The 16,249-nt window shown below is 44.6% G+C and overlaps 1 protein-coding gene across 2 annotated transcripts in view; it reads right to left on the bottom strand.

Annotated features, from left to right (window-relative positions):
- The window catches only part of BCKDHB (branched chain keto acid dehydrogenase E1 subunit beta), a 408,476-nt gene that overhangs the window by 283,698 nt on the left and 108,529 nt on the right, over window positions 1–16,249 (bottom strand). The window contains exon 11 of one of the 2 annotated variants that reach the window (XM_030236301.2): window positions 15,637–15,973. The exons of the other annotated variant lie outside the window; for it this stretch is intronic. The gene's annotated coding sequence lies outside the window, so the exon portion shown is untranslated. Of the gene's footprint in view, window positions 1–15,636; window positions 15,974–16,249 lie in introns of those variants that run through there. 2 annotated transcript variants of the gene reach the window in all.

Raw genomic sequence — 16,249 nt, forward strand, 5'->3', positions numbered from 1 at the left:
GTCCATAACTTGCTGCATCCCATTTGGTTACAGATGCAGATGCAGCCATGTGCACACATCTGGCCATGGGTGCGTGACAGCTGTCACCTCTCCAGCTATTGCTCTGGGACAATAAGTTCTGCGTGCAGTAGTCAGTGGCTTCATGGGAAAGGAAAGTAGCTGGAGCTGGAAGCAGTAGGATCCAGCAAAAACAACTTAGTTTTGCAATGCTCATCACCGCTTCCAGTGTCCCACCATAAGTGTAGTAAACAGATGAAATGAAAGCAAGAGAACAGCCCAAGGTTCCCACGTACACTAAAACTGATGGCCACCAGATTCACAGAAGCAGTGATGCAAGTGGTGTGAATTAAACTCACAAGTCTTACTCATTTTTCTGGGTGTAAAATCCCCTATTTTTTAATTCAAATATGGAGGGAATCAGCAATAGAGTAGATGAAAAATAAATTAGTCATTCATTTCCATACCCAGCAGGCCATAACTCTGCCTGCTCTGTTCTTGTTTCTATCTGGTTTTGGTCTCTGTGACTCATAAACCCAGGAGATGATTTCTCCAAAACCGCAGACATTGGTCCTTTCATCTACTTCTTCCCAGCTGATCTTCAGCTCCTTTAGGTTTTTGTTAATGTTTTGTTGACACAATGCTCTTGGTCATCCCTGACTTGTCTTCCCAAACATTTTCTGGGCCCCTGTTGGCCACAGGGCCCTGACAGCTTTCCACTTCAGTATCTTCCCAATCTAATGAGCTTTCCTACCGTAGCTTACTGGCTGTGGTCCAGCTCCCTCAGACATTTCCAGACCCATAACCCAGTATGTTCTCTTAACTCTTATTCCCTGTCAACATCACGAGAACATGTGAATGACTTTAACTCTTACCACCCATATTTGGTTTTCCTCAGAAAGAAAAATATGTCACTGCTTTATTGTTTTACCCCTTGAAGGGTTTTTGCCAGCTTCTCTCCTTGATTTTTCCTCTGGCACTTCTCAGCACGACTGGTCTCTTGTTGAGCTGCACCCGCTCATTTTTCTCCAGTGAAAAGCAAAAGAGAACTCTCCAGGCTTTCCTGCCATGTCAGGTGCTGCACTTCTGTCTGCGTGCCAGGAGTAGGTGCTGCAAGGTGTCTGCTCACCCACACACCCAGGGCTCCTGCCAAAAGCTGGCACCACTCCAGTGCTTCTGTTTGAGGCATCCCTTTCACCCAAACAAAAAAGAAGAGGTGATTTACCATCACCTTTGTCCAGCTCCTGATGTTACCTCATAGCAGCTGGCTGGTTTGGGGATGGTGTTGACACAGAGCTGCAGTTTTGTTTTTTCTGTTTCTTCTAACATCTCCCAGGTGCTGTGATCTTCCCTGGGGTCTCTGCAAACCACTGCTACTGTAAGGAGATCATTGCCAAGACTTTATGGGTGATGGTTGGCCCAGGCTGCCCAGTGCAATTTCGAGTCTCTGTCACCATCTGTGTTTAGGCCATACACAACCTCCCACCTCTGAAGCCTTCCCATCTACCCCCATCGTCAGACACTGTCCCTTCCCACAGAGCCAAGCTTTTCTGGCTGGTTGAAGACCAAACTCCAATTCATCATAGAATGGTTTAATTCAGGAGGAACCTTTAAGACCACCTAGTCCTAATTTCCCTGCCACAGCCTTTAACTAGACCAGGTCGCTCAAGGCCCAGGCCAACCTGACCTTGAACACTTCCAGGGATGGGGAATCTACCACCTCCTGGGGCAACTTCTTCTAGTGCTTCACCAGCCCAAAGGAAAGAATTTCTTCCCAAGATCTAAACTAAACTCACCCTTTTTAGGTCTAAAGGCATTACCCCTTGTTCTATCACTACACACCCTTGAAAAAAGTCCCTCTCCAGCTCTCCTGTAGGCCCCCTTTGGGAATGGGAAGGCTGCTATAAGCCCTCCACAGGGTCTTCTCCTCTCCAGGCTAAATAATCACAGATCTCTCAGACTGTTTTCATAGAAGAGGTGCTCCAGTCCCGTGAGCATCTTCATGGCCCTCTGGACTCTTTCCCACAACTCCACACCTTTCTTATGCTGAGACCCCAGGGCTGGATGCAGCCCTCCAGCTGGGGCCTCACCAGGGAGGAGCAGAGGGGCAGAGTCACCTCCGTCCTCCTGATGGCCACATTGCTTTTGATGCAGCCCAGGATACAGCTGGCATTTAGGCACGTTGTTGGCCCATTCTGAGCTGCAGCTTGCCCAGGTGGCCAAGAAGGCCAATGGCATCCTGGCCTGTATCAGCAGCAGCCAGCAGGAGCAGGGCAGGGATTGTACTCAGCACTGGTGAGGTCACACCTCAAATCTTGTGGTTGGTTTTGGGCCCCTTACTACAAAAAAGACATTGAGGTGCTGGAGCGTGTCCAGAGGAGGACAGTGGAGCTGGGGAAGGGTCTGGCACACAAGTCTTAAAAGGGATGCCTGAGGGATGCTGGGGGGTTCAGTCTGGAAAAAAAGAGGCTCAGGGGAGACCTTCTCACTCTCTTCAGCTGTAGGTGGTGGTAGCCAGGTGGGGGTCAGTCTCCTCTACCAAATAACAAGCAATAGGACAGGAAATAATGGCCTCAAGCTGTGGGAGATTTAAGTTGGATATAAGGAAAAATGTATTTACCAAGAGAGTGGCCAGATGCTGAAAAACATTTCTCAGGGAAGTGGTAGAATCGCTATCACCAAAAGTGTTCAAAAACTGTGTGGCTGAGGCACCTGGAGACATGCTTTGTGCTAACATGTTGGTGTTTGGTTAATGGTTGGACTCAAGGATCTTAGAGGTCTTTTCCAACACTAGCAGTTCTATGCCTCTTGTCAAGCCACACTCCAAAGTCTTTTTTCTAAGAGCTGTTTTCAATCCATTCTCTTCCCAGCCTGTAAATGTTGCCTTAAACCCGTGCAGGACCCTGCCCCTGGCATTGCTGAACTTCACAAGGTTGACATGGGCTCACCTTTCAGGCCTGTCAAGGAACCTCTGGATGACATCCCCTCCCTCCACCAAGTCAGCATCCCCGCACAGCTTGGTCTTGCTAGGAAAATTGCTGAGGCTGTAGGCAATCCCAGTGCCCACGCTGCCAACAGAGATGTTCAACAGCGCTGATCCCAGTGCTGATTCCTCAGGAACACCATTCACCACCAGCCTCCACACATTAAGCAGGTAACCAAGGCATGCCCTGTTGTTATTATTGCAGTTAGCACACGTGCCTCTGGCCTGGCCCAGCCACAGCCTCTCCAGAGATGCCCCTCATCCAGAAGATGCCCCTCTGGGACAGACCATGGTGTTTTTAACTCACACCACACTTCCACACTCACGATTTTTCCCAAAGGAGGTCTGAAGAGCAAAACCAGCACGTTTTGTGCAGAACAGCTCACCCCAGCAAACACTTGAAGTGAAGGTCATGCCTGGAAAAGCAGCTTTACCTTTCATTTATTGGTTTTCTCAGTTTGTATCAAAACACAAAGTGGGATTGTGGGAGAGCACAGCGAAAAATAATACTTCAAGAGATTTCAGCATGAAAAGGTTGCTACATGTTTTTGGCACTGGGGTCTGAATTAGAAAACTTCAAATATGTAAACACACCCAAAATGCTACAAAAGATCAGGCCAATCATATCTGCCACATGACTGACTTTATTATAACTGGAAGCCATACAGGTACTGAACACGGATTGTTTTAATACTTTCAGATATTTGGTGAACTTCAGAAGGGAATTCTTGGCATGAATACTGCTTGAAAAAGGGCTTTGCAGCAAATGTATTAACCTTACAGGATATGCCAAAATGAAAAAGCCATCTATCCATGGATTTCCTGTATCTTTTGGCATGTCCATACCATAGAAAATAATTTTTGGGGGGTTTATTTATGGTTATTATTTTGGAAGCTCAGTAGTGCACTCAAGACTTTAATCCTGGTAGCTGAATTGTGCAGTCAAACCACTGACCTGTGGATTATTTGTAAAATAGAAAACTTACAAAGGGCTTGACAAAGGTTATTTCCCTGTGCAAAGCCACAAAGGTGCCAGCAGGTTTGGGTCCAGGTGCCAGACTACAGCTTTCCCTTGAGGACATGGAAAACAAGGAACCAGCTCAGATTTTCACCCTGGAACCCTTCCTGTTCCAGGAATGGCAGCCAGGACAGGGGGAGGCTGAGGCTCCCTTGGGGTTGAGCAATGAGCAAGATCCTCTGCGTTGAGCATCCTCATCCCCATCCCATCCCATCCCATCCCATCCCATCCCATCCCATCCCATCCCATCCCATCCCATCCCATCCCATCCCATCCCATCCCATCCCATCCCATCCCATCCCATCCCATCCCCACCACTGCTTCCAGAGCTGACATGCTGCAAACCCCCCTGGCTGGGTTGGTGGCACTGCCTTCCTCTGGTGTCTGAGAGGCAATGCCCACAGTTTCATTTCTCAGCAGGCCCTGCTCAGTTCGTTCAGAGGTAATAACATGTTTGCTACAGGATGTAAAAATAGAAATGTATGGATGTGGTAATCCCTCCCTGAAAGCCTGGCCAGTTCTGCTTAGGGAATGGCTAAACATGCAAGCTAACCCCCATCACATTTTCTTGCATGTTTTTCATCATCTCTAGCTGTACCTGCAATGCAGACTGAAGGTGGCCAAGTCTGAGAGGTGGGGTTGAGAAAAAAAGCAAGTCAAGGACTTTGTTTAAGCAAGTTTTTCTGTTAAAGAAATTGTGTCAATTCAGAAATCTTAAATCTTCATGAAAGTATTTTTAATTACCATTTCTACAAGCCCTGCCTTAAGTCTGTGGAGCTAAAACCTGATCTTAGCAAACAAACTAAAGCATAATCCCTCTTTTTCAATATACTTACCTGTGTGAATTTCTGGCAAATAACACACTGGCAGAAAATCAGTTTTTTCACTCAGGTGTTTTTTTCTTGGTTGCTTTTTTTTTCACACAAGTAAAAGGAAGAGGAAAAAAAATTTAGAAAAAAAAAATATGTGAAAAAAAAGGGAGTGGGGGGAGGTGTTGTGTTCAGGCATATCCAACAGAAATTAAGAAATTCTTCTCAATTCTCCTTCTTTTAATCAGCGATCTGTTCATCAAATCCACTTCAGAGAACTGATTCAGTACACTGCTGGCCAGTTTTAGATGTTCTTCACATGAAACACCAGAGATGCCTCTTGGTGATTTTTCCTTTTCAACAATGAAGGCAAGGAAAACAATAGACAAGGATAGGGGAAGCAAAGGAATAAAGCTGAGCTTTGGGAATGCATGCACAGATTTCATCACAGCAAATAATATAGTCAGTCTAACAGCATATAGTAGGCTGAGTGTATACAATAAAGGCATATAGGAGTATACAATGTTCACTGACAATACTGGGGTAAAGTTAATTCAACTAGAAATGCAAGTTTTGAGGTAGTTTTTAAGGCGATGATGCTGACAGTGCTGAAGAAGCTCCTCAGCTGTTCCCTGCTGCTCCTGTGCTTTCCCCCGAGAGCACTGCTGGCTGAGGAAGCAGGTGAGGATCTCATCCTGCTCACTGCATGTGTCACAATATTCCAGTGGAATTTTACCCCTAACAGCACCTAATCCAGGGGCTGCAGTTTGCACTGGGCAGCAGCCTTTTGTTCTGCTCTGTGGCAGAGCAGAGTTGCTCCTGCTCCTGGCACTGTGGCATGGGGTTGCCTGCCTGCTCAGTGCAAGGCCATGCCTGTTAGCCACATACACAAGAGGTGCTGCAGGCACAGGCAGATCTGTGTCACTGCTCATGAAAGGCTTTCCTGGTGTGATAGGAATGCCCTGGCCAAACTGACAGCACTCTGGTTACAGCCTTTCAAATCCCTGAGCACACCACCACCACCTTTGTGGAGGTTTGCATTCTTTCATGGCCTGGAAGATCTACCCAGGTGTGGGACAGAGCTGGAGCCCCTGTACTGTCGTGTCATTTTCATTTGCCTGTTTATTTCTAAGTGAGCTTGCAACCCCAAAAGCCAGCTGTATCCTGGGCTGCATCCAAAGCAGCCTGACCAGCAGGTTGAGGGAAGTGATTCTGCCCCTCTGCTCTGCTCTTGTGACATCCCACCCAGAGCACTGCATCCAGCCCTGGGATCCCCAACACGGGAAACACATGGACCCTTTGGAATGAGTCCAGAGAAGGGCCACAAAGAGGATGAAAGGGCTGGAGCACATCTGTGAACACAGGCTGAGAGAGTTAGACTTGCTCAGCCTGAAGATAAGATTCCAGGAAAACCTCATGGCAGCCTTCTATGACCTAAAGCAGGCAACAAGAAAGCTGGAGAAGAACTTTTTACAAGGGCATGTAGTGATAGGACAAGGGGGAATGGCTTTAAACTGAAAAAGAGCAAATTTAGATTGGATATTAGGAAGAAATTCTCTGCTCTGAGGTGAGGCAATGGAACAGGTTGCTGAGAGGTGGTAGATGCCCCATCCCTGGAAGTGTTCAAGGCCAGGTTGGGTGGGGTCCTAAACAACCTGACCTAGTTGAAGGTGTGCCTGCCCATGGCAGGAGGGTTGGACTAATGACATTTAAAGGTCCCTTCCAATTCTGTGATTCTATGATTCATGCTTAACACCCGAGCCCTGTGAGGTCATGCATCAAACCCCAACAGTTTTCAGGTCTAAGAGAAACCAGACCTGGTCCCATGGTCCATAAATGGTCCATTTATTATGGTCCATAAATCCACCATACAGCCATCATCACTGGGCTCTCAGTGGTTTGAAGATAACAGGACAAAAAGGAGTTTCTCCTGCTGTTTATATTGCCTGAAGCAACATTTTTCTCCAGACATGCCCAGATCTCAGCAGCCAAAAGGCAGAGCTGCATTTACCCTGGGACTAAGAGGAGCAAAACAAGAAGGAAAACAGAGGAGTCTTGCAGACAGGAGTCCAGAAGAAAGACATGGGGATGGGGTGAGCAAGAGCTTGCTGAGGGATCCGCCTGCACTGTGAACGCCTCTCTGCCTGGCACTGGCTCCAGCGGCTCTCTGACGGGCAACAGAGGAACCGTGACTGGCACTTGGCAGAAGGATAATTATAATCTGGGCTCTGCAAGTGTGGGTTAGCTCTCACTGAAATAAACTGCTCGAATCTATGATGAATATCAACATTGTAGGCACAAGGGGCAAGGGTGCAAATTGTAGTAGGATGAAATACCTACATTTAATTATGCGAAATTATATAGAATTTGAGAGTTTTCCTGATGCGTGCTATTTAAAGCTATGCCTAAGTGCACTTCCTTGTCTGAATAAAGCAGCTTTTGTTGCAAGATGTGGGCTTACTGTGTAGTTTACAATTTATAGTCTTCACCACGTTTTGTCACTTTCTTATTTCTTAACTGAGATGTTTCTGAACATCTTATTTCAAATAATAGAACACAGCTCAAGTGCTGCACTATATATAGCCTCTCAAAAACTCATGAGCAGTGTTCTGTTGATTTTTTTTTTCCTCCAAGATACTGATACTTGAGTATGCTCTTCACTGAAGTGTGTAACACATGCATGAACAGAGAGTAATCATTGCCCCACCAGCCTAAAATTCAAGTACTTGTATACCAGGTGGATGGTGCCAACCCCACTGATTTTCATTGCAAATCATTTTTGATCAAACCAACCAAGAGCATTTAAATAGCCCCAGACTGGCCCAACTGAGCTCAGTGTTAGTCTCCAAGGTTGAGCCCTGCTTTGGGACACTGCCTAGGGAGCTCCGTGCTGCACTCTCATCATGGTGGGGCTTGCAAATTACAAAGTCAGGAGCATCCATCTTGAGGCAGAGGGACACCTAAATCATTTCCAGTGTGGGCAGAGGAAATGACCGGCTGGGGAAGCTGAAAGGGTTGCCACCCACACAGTTCAGCAGTCTTGGAAATAAAAGAGGGTTTATGTGCAAATAAGAGCCTGGAATATTCCTGCCTGACTGGCTTGGCATGCACGATTGTGCAGAGAGTGAGCTTACAGCTGCAGGCCAGTAAGGATGCACAGGATGTCAACAAAGAGACTGAAATTTTGTTCAACCTCAGTGAGCAAAACATTAAGCTGGCGATGGTGACCCAGACCTGAACCATTTATTCACATGCAAAGACACATGGGAATATCCCTGATCTGATACCCAGCCCTCAGCACCCTCCCTGAGCTGCAGGGCTGTCCTGAGGGGTGGTCAGTCCTCCACAAGCCTTGCCCCTGCATTGGCTGGTAGGGCCAGGCCTGGTGATGAGGCAGCAAGATCTGATGTCTTCCAGGTGTACATGACACAGGACAGTGAAGTCATGGCTTTATTTCTCTGTTGTGGTTTAAATTCAGCCAGCAACTAAGAACTGCACAGCCACTCACTCCTCCCCTCCACCTCCCCAGCAGGGAGGAGAATAGGGAAGAAAAAAGTAAAGCTTGTGGTTTGAGGTAAGAAGAGCTTAATAATTGAAACAAAACAAAACAAAACAAAACAAAACAAAACAAAATAAAATAAAATAAAATAAAATAAAATAAAATAAAATAAAATAAAATAAAATAAAATAAAATAAAATAAAATAAAATAAAATAAAATAAAATAAAATAAATATTGGAAAGGAGAGAAAGAGATGAAACCCAAGAGAAACAAGAGGCACAACACACTTGGTCACCAATTGCTGACTGATGACCAGTCCATCCCCAAGCAGCAATCCTCCTGGCCAACTGCCCCCAGTTTATACACTGGGCATGACATTCTATGGTATGGAATATCCCTTTGGCTAGTTTGGGTCAGCTGTCCTGGCCCTGCTCCCCACCAGCTTCTCATTTGTCTCCTCACTGGCAGAGCATGACAAATTGGAAAATCCTTGAATTAAGGTCAGCACTACTGAGCAAAACCCAAAGCATCAGGGTGTTACCAACATTATTTTTGTACTCAATTCAAACCATAGCATTGTACCAGCTACTTTGTGAAGAAAATTAACTCCATGCCAGCAAAAACCAGGACATTCAAATACAGTGTCAGGTCTTCATATTCCCAAGCAGTGAAGGGGAGTAATCACAACATGACTCACCTCACTGCATGGGACTGCAGCAACACTTACCTAGCAGATTTTTTCAGCATAGTATCAGAATTAATGACAGAATTAAATAGCTTCATAAATAAGAAAATAACAAATCTCACTTGAATTTAACTATTTCCCCTGGTTGAAAAACAAGCAAATAAATCCAAAGAACCTGCTTAACAGATAGCCCCATATTTAATACTTAGTTGAAGAATCTTAAGATTTCATCTTTGGATATATGTTTCATGTATGGATATTTATGGATATTTATGTTACGAGGACAGTGGAAGGAAATTACTGTAACCTAAGGATTACTTGTCCTTAAAAATAAAATTAATCAAATTCACTGGGAAAGATACTATAAATTTCAATCTCATGGAGCCAGATTCATTCAAGAGCAGTCTCACTAATTTCAGTGTATCTGTAGACACCACAAACATCAGTTTGCTTTTGCGGCTATGCTTCACCGAGATAATTTTAACTGCATTAATAACTTGAACATCCTCCTTCCCAAGACATCAGGATGAATGCAGGCAGTTGCTGTGCTGCCACAAAACAGCTTTGCAAGAGCAGAGGCAGATGAAGCTGAGGGGAGTGAGCTGGTGCAGCAATGACAGAAACCCAGACAAATCTGCACAGGGCATCCCTTAAACCGCAGTTCTGTGGAAGCCGAAGGCTCAGTTAGCGATGCTGACAGCAAATGCTCAGTGATTTCACTGCTCGTAACAAGATGAATCACATGTGCTTCGTTGAAAGCTAATTAGATAAAGTGTCATCTCCCAAAGGCTCAAGCTGTGCATGTGACAACACCCAGATCACTGCCTGAGTGGGTGTTTCACAGCCTGAGCAGCGAATTGCTGTAAGTCACCAAAGCTGCCTCCACCCGGGTGAGCAGGAACAAGAAGGGATGGGGATGGGACACGGTGGCTGCACGCACCACACGTAGGGAGAGATGCACAGTCTGTGACATCCAGGCTGGTTCCCTCTCCCAAGGGACTGAGGCTGGGACTGCCCAGTGGAGTGGGAAGCCTGGGAAGGCTGAAGTCACTGGCTGAGGACAGGCAGAGCTATGACCCGGCAACAAAATGCTAATGCCTTTCTCCCACCGCTTCTTCCTCTCACTCTTCATCACCCAGCAGCAGCAGCTGCCACTGCTCTGGTACTTGCTCCATGACCTCCCCCAGCCCAGCCCCCCTGTCTGGGGCAGCAAAACACCCAGCAAAGTTGTGGGCTGGTTGTGGCATGGGATGGAGCCAGGAAGGGAAGGACCAAGGAGGAGGCCAGGGTTTCAGACCAGCTCTGGTTTTGAGGCTGTTCAACATCTACTTGCTTCAGTGGCCTCTAACCCAACTATTACACAGCAAATGAGGAACAATAGTTTGGATTTATTACCAAAAAAAAAGTGTGACAAAAATTACTTCAAACATTTAAAGTGTCATAGTTCAAAGAGCAACTAGGTTGTTGACAAAAAGGGAGGGGGGAAACTTTACTGAAGAGATGGGTGGGGGAACTGACAAAAAATCATTTAAGAGAACAAAGTTACAATTACACCAAGCCTGTCCTTAGTCCTTTTTGTTCTTCATGTATTAATATTTGAATGCCAACCTGCTCACACTTTCCTTCCCAAGCTAAATTCTGTTTTGTAAACAAACCACGGGATCAGGAGGTTACAAGAGATGCCATGAAACCATCAGAGCTGCACTTGAACAAGGCTGCACTTTGTTCCTCCACTGCCTCACTGCTCTCTTGAGAGGCATCTTTGAAATTTCCTGAGGCCAAAACATCTTATTATGTGACACACGCATCTCAATCATCTTATGCTTAGACTTGAGGCACTACCCTTGTAGCATGCTGGATGGTAGAGAAAAGCATACAGCACTATGCTACAGCCATGGGTCCTGCTGGGGGCACCTTCCCTGCACCTCCTGCACAAACCATCCAAAAAATTTTAAACATATCTCGGTTTGCCCCGTCCTGCAAACCTTTAGACTAGCAAATAACAAGTGTGAGACAGCCGAGCTGCATGTGGAACACTGTGCACTGCAAAGGCAGGCGGGCTTGGAGTCACCCAGCGTCTGTCAGGTCCCAGGTCATCACTGAAACACAATCTCTAATACCTCCCCTGTGCAGCTGCCACTGAGACCTGCCTGGCTGTGCTGCTCCAGCCATGCCAGAGCCCGTTCCCAGCGCACAGACCCGAGCGGTGCCGCTGTCCCAGCTCTCACAGGGCAGGGCTCTGCAACTCTCCTGCCCCCGCCCGCAGCCAGACCAGAGGTACCTGGGATCCCAGCAGAGGGGCTGCCTCGAGCCCCCAGCACAGCTGAAACTGGCAGGGCAGCAGAGGGGAAGGGGCTGCATCAGCTTTACTACCTGTAAAATCCCACCTGCAGCCCGGGTCACTATCCTCAGAACTGCCAGAGACTACTCAAGCCTGGAACCAGCAGTGGCTCAGGCAGGGCAGAGCTCACCAATGCTGCAAGAGAGCAACCACAGGCAATTCAGAGAATTTCTCTTTTCAGCAAGTACTCAGCTGCAAGCAGAGTGCAAGTAAACAGGAATGATTTAATTACCATATAAAAGTAATTAATTACACACAGGAATCAACAGGGATGCCTTATGAGACACTGGTGGCACATTACTGTCAGCTGTAGAACAGATAGCCACAGACCTACATGAGCAAGACCAGACACTAGTTTCTGCTCTAGAGTAGCAGAATTATTTGGCAGACAGAAATAGAGTTTAAAAACATCACCAAAGACCATAAAGCAATTTCAAAGCAAGTAGCATAAAACCAAGGCTGGGGTTGCTTCAGTGTTGCCCGTGAAAGATGAAAATAGGCAGCTGATCAAATGAATTGGTATTGCTTATCAGGAGGTTTAGTTCTTTCTGTTAGGGGGCTGGGGATGACTTACCTGACTCGAAGTATGGATTAGGCCAATGCTGCTTGTAGCAGCTGGACTGAAGGACAGACCATTCTCCCCCAGCTTCTTCCACCGCTTAGTACATGGCCTCAGCATCCTCAAAACACTTCATGTGCTTCCTCTCCATTCTATCCCTTCTGCCAAAAGCATAGAATGAGTAATTTTGCCTGAAGTTAAGAATCTAATGTCTACCTTTGGGCTGTGATCCCATGGCAGTCACAGCCACTGGGGAATTAGATCCTGCTGCCCACACATTTAGCAATGATGCCCCAGATGACTTTGAGCATGGTGAAAGATGTACCTTGAGTACAGCAAGTGTGACCAAGGACTGATGGGAGACCTGAACCTTTCCAGACAAGCAGCTGAGGGCCAGGCAGGACACCTCACAGCACCTAATGTGGCACCATGCAGAGACAACCAGTCAGTGGAGTCAGTTGAGCCCGCAGAATGAGTCAAGATTACCTTAAATGAACTTAGTACCAGCTCAACTGCTTTGCTCAGCCATACACACCTAAATCTAGACACATTTAGGTGGCTTAATCCTGAGTTGAATCCCACACAGAGCCTACAGAAAGCAAGAGGACTCATCTCCCATTAACTCACATCTGTTGCTCATGGTTTTGCTGAAATAGAACTAGGTCCTTGCCCCATTACCTTCAGACAATCATCAGAAACCTTGTGACATATGGCAACCAACTCCAGCCAGGTAACAGTTCCAAGGCTGGGGTTTTGCTCTGAATTATTCTCCTAGGAACTAACAGTCCAGTGCATCAGCCCATCACCTAGGAGATGATACTTTCTTTCACACACAATACCATGTATCCCACCTTATGTACACACTGAGGATTTGAGCAATTTATCTGGAAAATCAAGGAATGGACCAATCTCTGTTTGAGCTGGCATTTTATGCAAGCTCACAGAAAAATAGTCAGACATCAGCTATCCAAAGTTCTAGAAAACAAAGGGCTGCATTTAGATGCCTGAATGTCAGCATCTATGCTATTTGAGATGCCCTGAGGCACCCAAAATACACATGGAGTTGGCAGATACCACATAGGACCTATGGAAGCAGCTGCTGGAGACATGGAGACCATGCAGGATACCTCAGGGTGTCTCAAATGGTACTCGATGCCAGAGCACAAGCAACTGAACCAAGTTCCAAAAATTGTGTTTTATACTGAAGTCAGCTGTAGCCCTCCCATATCTAATCAACGTGTATCTTGCAGAGCAGCTAAGCTGAAAAAGAGCTACAAAAGAATTGCATCCTTATTTCAGGTCTGCTGAAATCTGGCAGAGCTTACAGACTGTGTCAGCTTATTTTGTTATGAACATATAATGCTCACTGAACCCCATGAGCTGCTGTGATAACAATCTCTGCCAGCTTGCTGAATGGATTCCTTTCAGTTGCTGCCTCTGAAGTTATGTGGCTAGAACAGAGCTTCTGCAGTATACCAGTGCACCAGGAACACCAGGTTTTAGCTAAGGGAGCAAGAAATCTGTCTGGAAAGATTAATGGGCTCAGAATTGATTATCAGAGGGTAGGAGCAGAAGGTCATTGTGTCAAGGCTCCTGGCTACCGCAGTGAGAATGTACTACTGGCTAATCCTCTTACAAACACATGCACTTCCACGAGGAAGAATACCTCTAATGATTTAAGTCCAATTTTTATATAATCAGCACACTGTTTATTACAGCGAGGTTGTTATGGCACTACAGTCTTAACTGAGCTAGATGACAGAAGAGGATACAAGTCTTTCATCTGCAGTTAATAAATCTGGGGCCCCATGAAGGCTGTGTAGGTCTTTCATAGAGTAATAGAATAATTTAGGCTAGAAAAGACCTCTAAGATCATCCCAGTTCAACCATTAACCTGGCACAACCAAGTCCACCACTAAACCATACTCCTAATGACAAAGCTACATACCTTTTAAAGACCTCCAGGGATGGTGAATCTCCTATTTCCCTGGTGCTGTTCCAATACTTGAGAACCCTTTCAGGACCCAGCAATAAACTTTGTACTGTAAGTATTTCTAGCAACTGGTGTTAAATGAGCATGACTAGATAGATTACTAATTTTCTGGACTATCAGCAAGGAGTAGTGACACAATTTTTCCTTTAGGAGTTACTTAGAGTGAAACAATCATTGCTCAGGTTAAATCTGAGAATAAAATTAGGAGTGGTTAAAACCCAGAAAATATGACTTGTCTTTGGATTTTTTTATTAGGAAACTTAAGAAGAAACAGTTATTTGTATGTACCAGCATACACCTTCCCATCCAGTTTAGCACTGTAAGTCATTTTTCCGTAACACGCACTTTAACAGCCTCCATCCTTGAGCACAGGTTATGTGAGTGAATACTGCCATCTAGACAGGCTTTTGGAGGCAGCACCTATTTTAGAACATTAATCCATGTTTGTCAGGGAAAAATATCCTATTACCCAAAACAGAGGAGAAAGGAACAACTTTTTATATTATTAAAACTGACACAACACCAGTCACTGAAAACACAAAACCTGCCCCTCAACCCGATTGTAGCAGTCCACATTAAGAGCAAATATTTTCCACGTGTTTATTAAGAAATATATTATTTCATATTTCAATACAGGAAAAACTTGAACTTAAGCTTTGCACTAAATTAGAAATCACTTTTTTTCTGTGAAAACTGTAAATACAAAGTATATTTTCTTAAGGCTATTAATTACCAAAGTACATTTTACTAAGGCAGTACTGTAATTGCATCTATTTTATATGCTTTGAAATACAGTAGCAGTACATTTTAGGAGACAGTTACTAAAATATCTATTAATGTTTTACAAAGACAGAAACAATTTTTAAAATCATTTTTCTTCATATGACCAAAAAAAGCTTCCATCCAGTGCAAAAATATATAAAGTATGTAATGCACCTATCTTATTTCAGACAATAAACAAGTTCTATACATGGCATTTACAGGAGACTTACAATATTTGACAACAATCTCATTTTGACTGGATACTTTAAGAACTAGCTTCATTATTAGGTGTGGAATTCTTTAGAGAATGCACAAACTCTGAAGACAGAATCTTACACAAAATGGTAGGACCTGAAAAGATAACAGGTTAGCACTTTCCATAGATCCACTGATATTGAATGTGAAGTTATCCTCCTGAAGTTCCTCCCTCATGTGCTTCACCTGTCCCCTTGAGGATTGTCCTGAGCAGGTTTGTGTACAAAGGTATTCTTCTTTCTCTCAGAAAGAGCCCCCTGAATAATCACAGAAATGTGATTGTCTGGCTGCTGCCATCCATCTCCTCAACCCCCCCAGTCCTTCCCCTATTCAGTGAGAAGCAATGCAGCATGAGACTGGTTTGTACAGAGAGCAAAGCAGGCAAAAAGAAGAGGAATTGCTTTTTGCACATCTGCTTAGTAGCAAACACATTCCAATTCTAGAAGGAAGGATATTGCAGCAAAGATGTACCAATTAAGCCTCTCACTCACAGCAACAAAGCAAAAAAAGCTCTCCTCCCCTCTCAAGAAGAATGGACTTCCCCTTGCAGAAAGGGAAATCAGTATCAGGGACTATTTTGCATGAAGCCACACAAGCAAAACACTGATGCCACCAGCTAAAGCACGTCTCTATCACACCAGTTGGTCTGGCTGTGTAAGGTTTATTGTGTTGAAAATAGCCACTTTTAAATAACTTCTTTGGGTTCTTCCAAAACAATAGCAAAACAAAGAGACTACATGAGCATAACATGTTTTATTGAATAAAATTCTGCTTCTAATATTTACACAGTAAAGTCTAGATGTAACCTAGTGAAGCACGGCAATGTGCAATTTTCATTCAACATCTGGAATATCTTTGAATACATCTGAAATTACTTACTGTAACAATCACCTGCCCATCACTGATTTCATAATTAAGGAAAATTTGAACTTGCTGAAGAATAGCCAAGATGAACATTCAGGATAGCTGAGTTAAAAGAAAATCTGCTATGTAAATTCCAAACCCAAAAGATCCGATTAAAATGTCAAGAGTTTTGAAGGTAGCTTCTGTATTTCCCTGTTGTTCTTCTCTCTGCAGAAAAAAATGACAAAATAAATTATAAATCTGAAGACTGAAACTAATATCTGCACATTAAACAGCACACTCTAGGGTAATCTTAGTTCTTAAATTCCTAATGTCTTAACTTCAAAGTGTATGAACTAAAACAAATTATTTGCAATCACTTACTGATTTTGTATTAAATACCATTTTACATCTTTAAAGCTTCCAGGGTAGACCCATAGAAATTAGAAATGCTGCAAATGATACCTAGAGTCAATACACCACTAATTATTGTCATTTACTCAA

This window comes from Serinus canaria, chromosome 3 (genome assembly GCF_022539315.1).
Source record: "Serinus canaria isolate serCan28SL12 chromosome 3, serCan2020, whole genome shotgun sequence".
NCBI lineage: Eukaryota > Metazoa > Chordata > Aves > Passeriformes > Fringillidae > Serinus > Serinus canaria.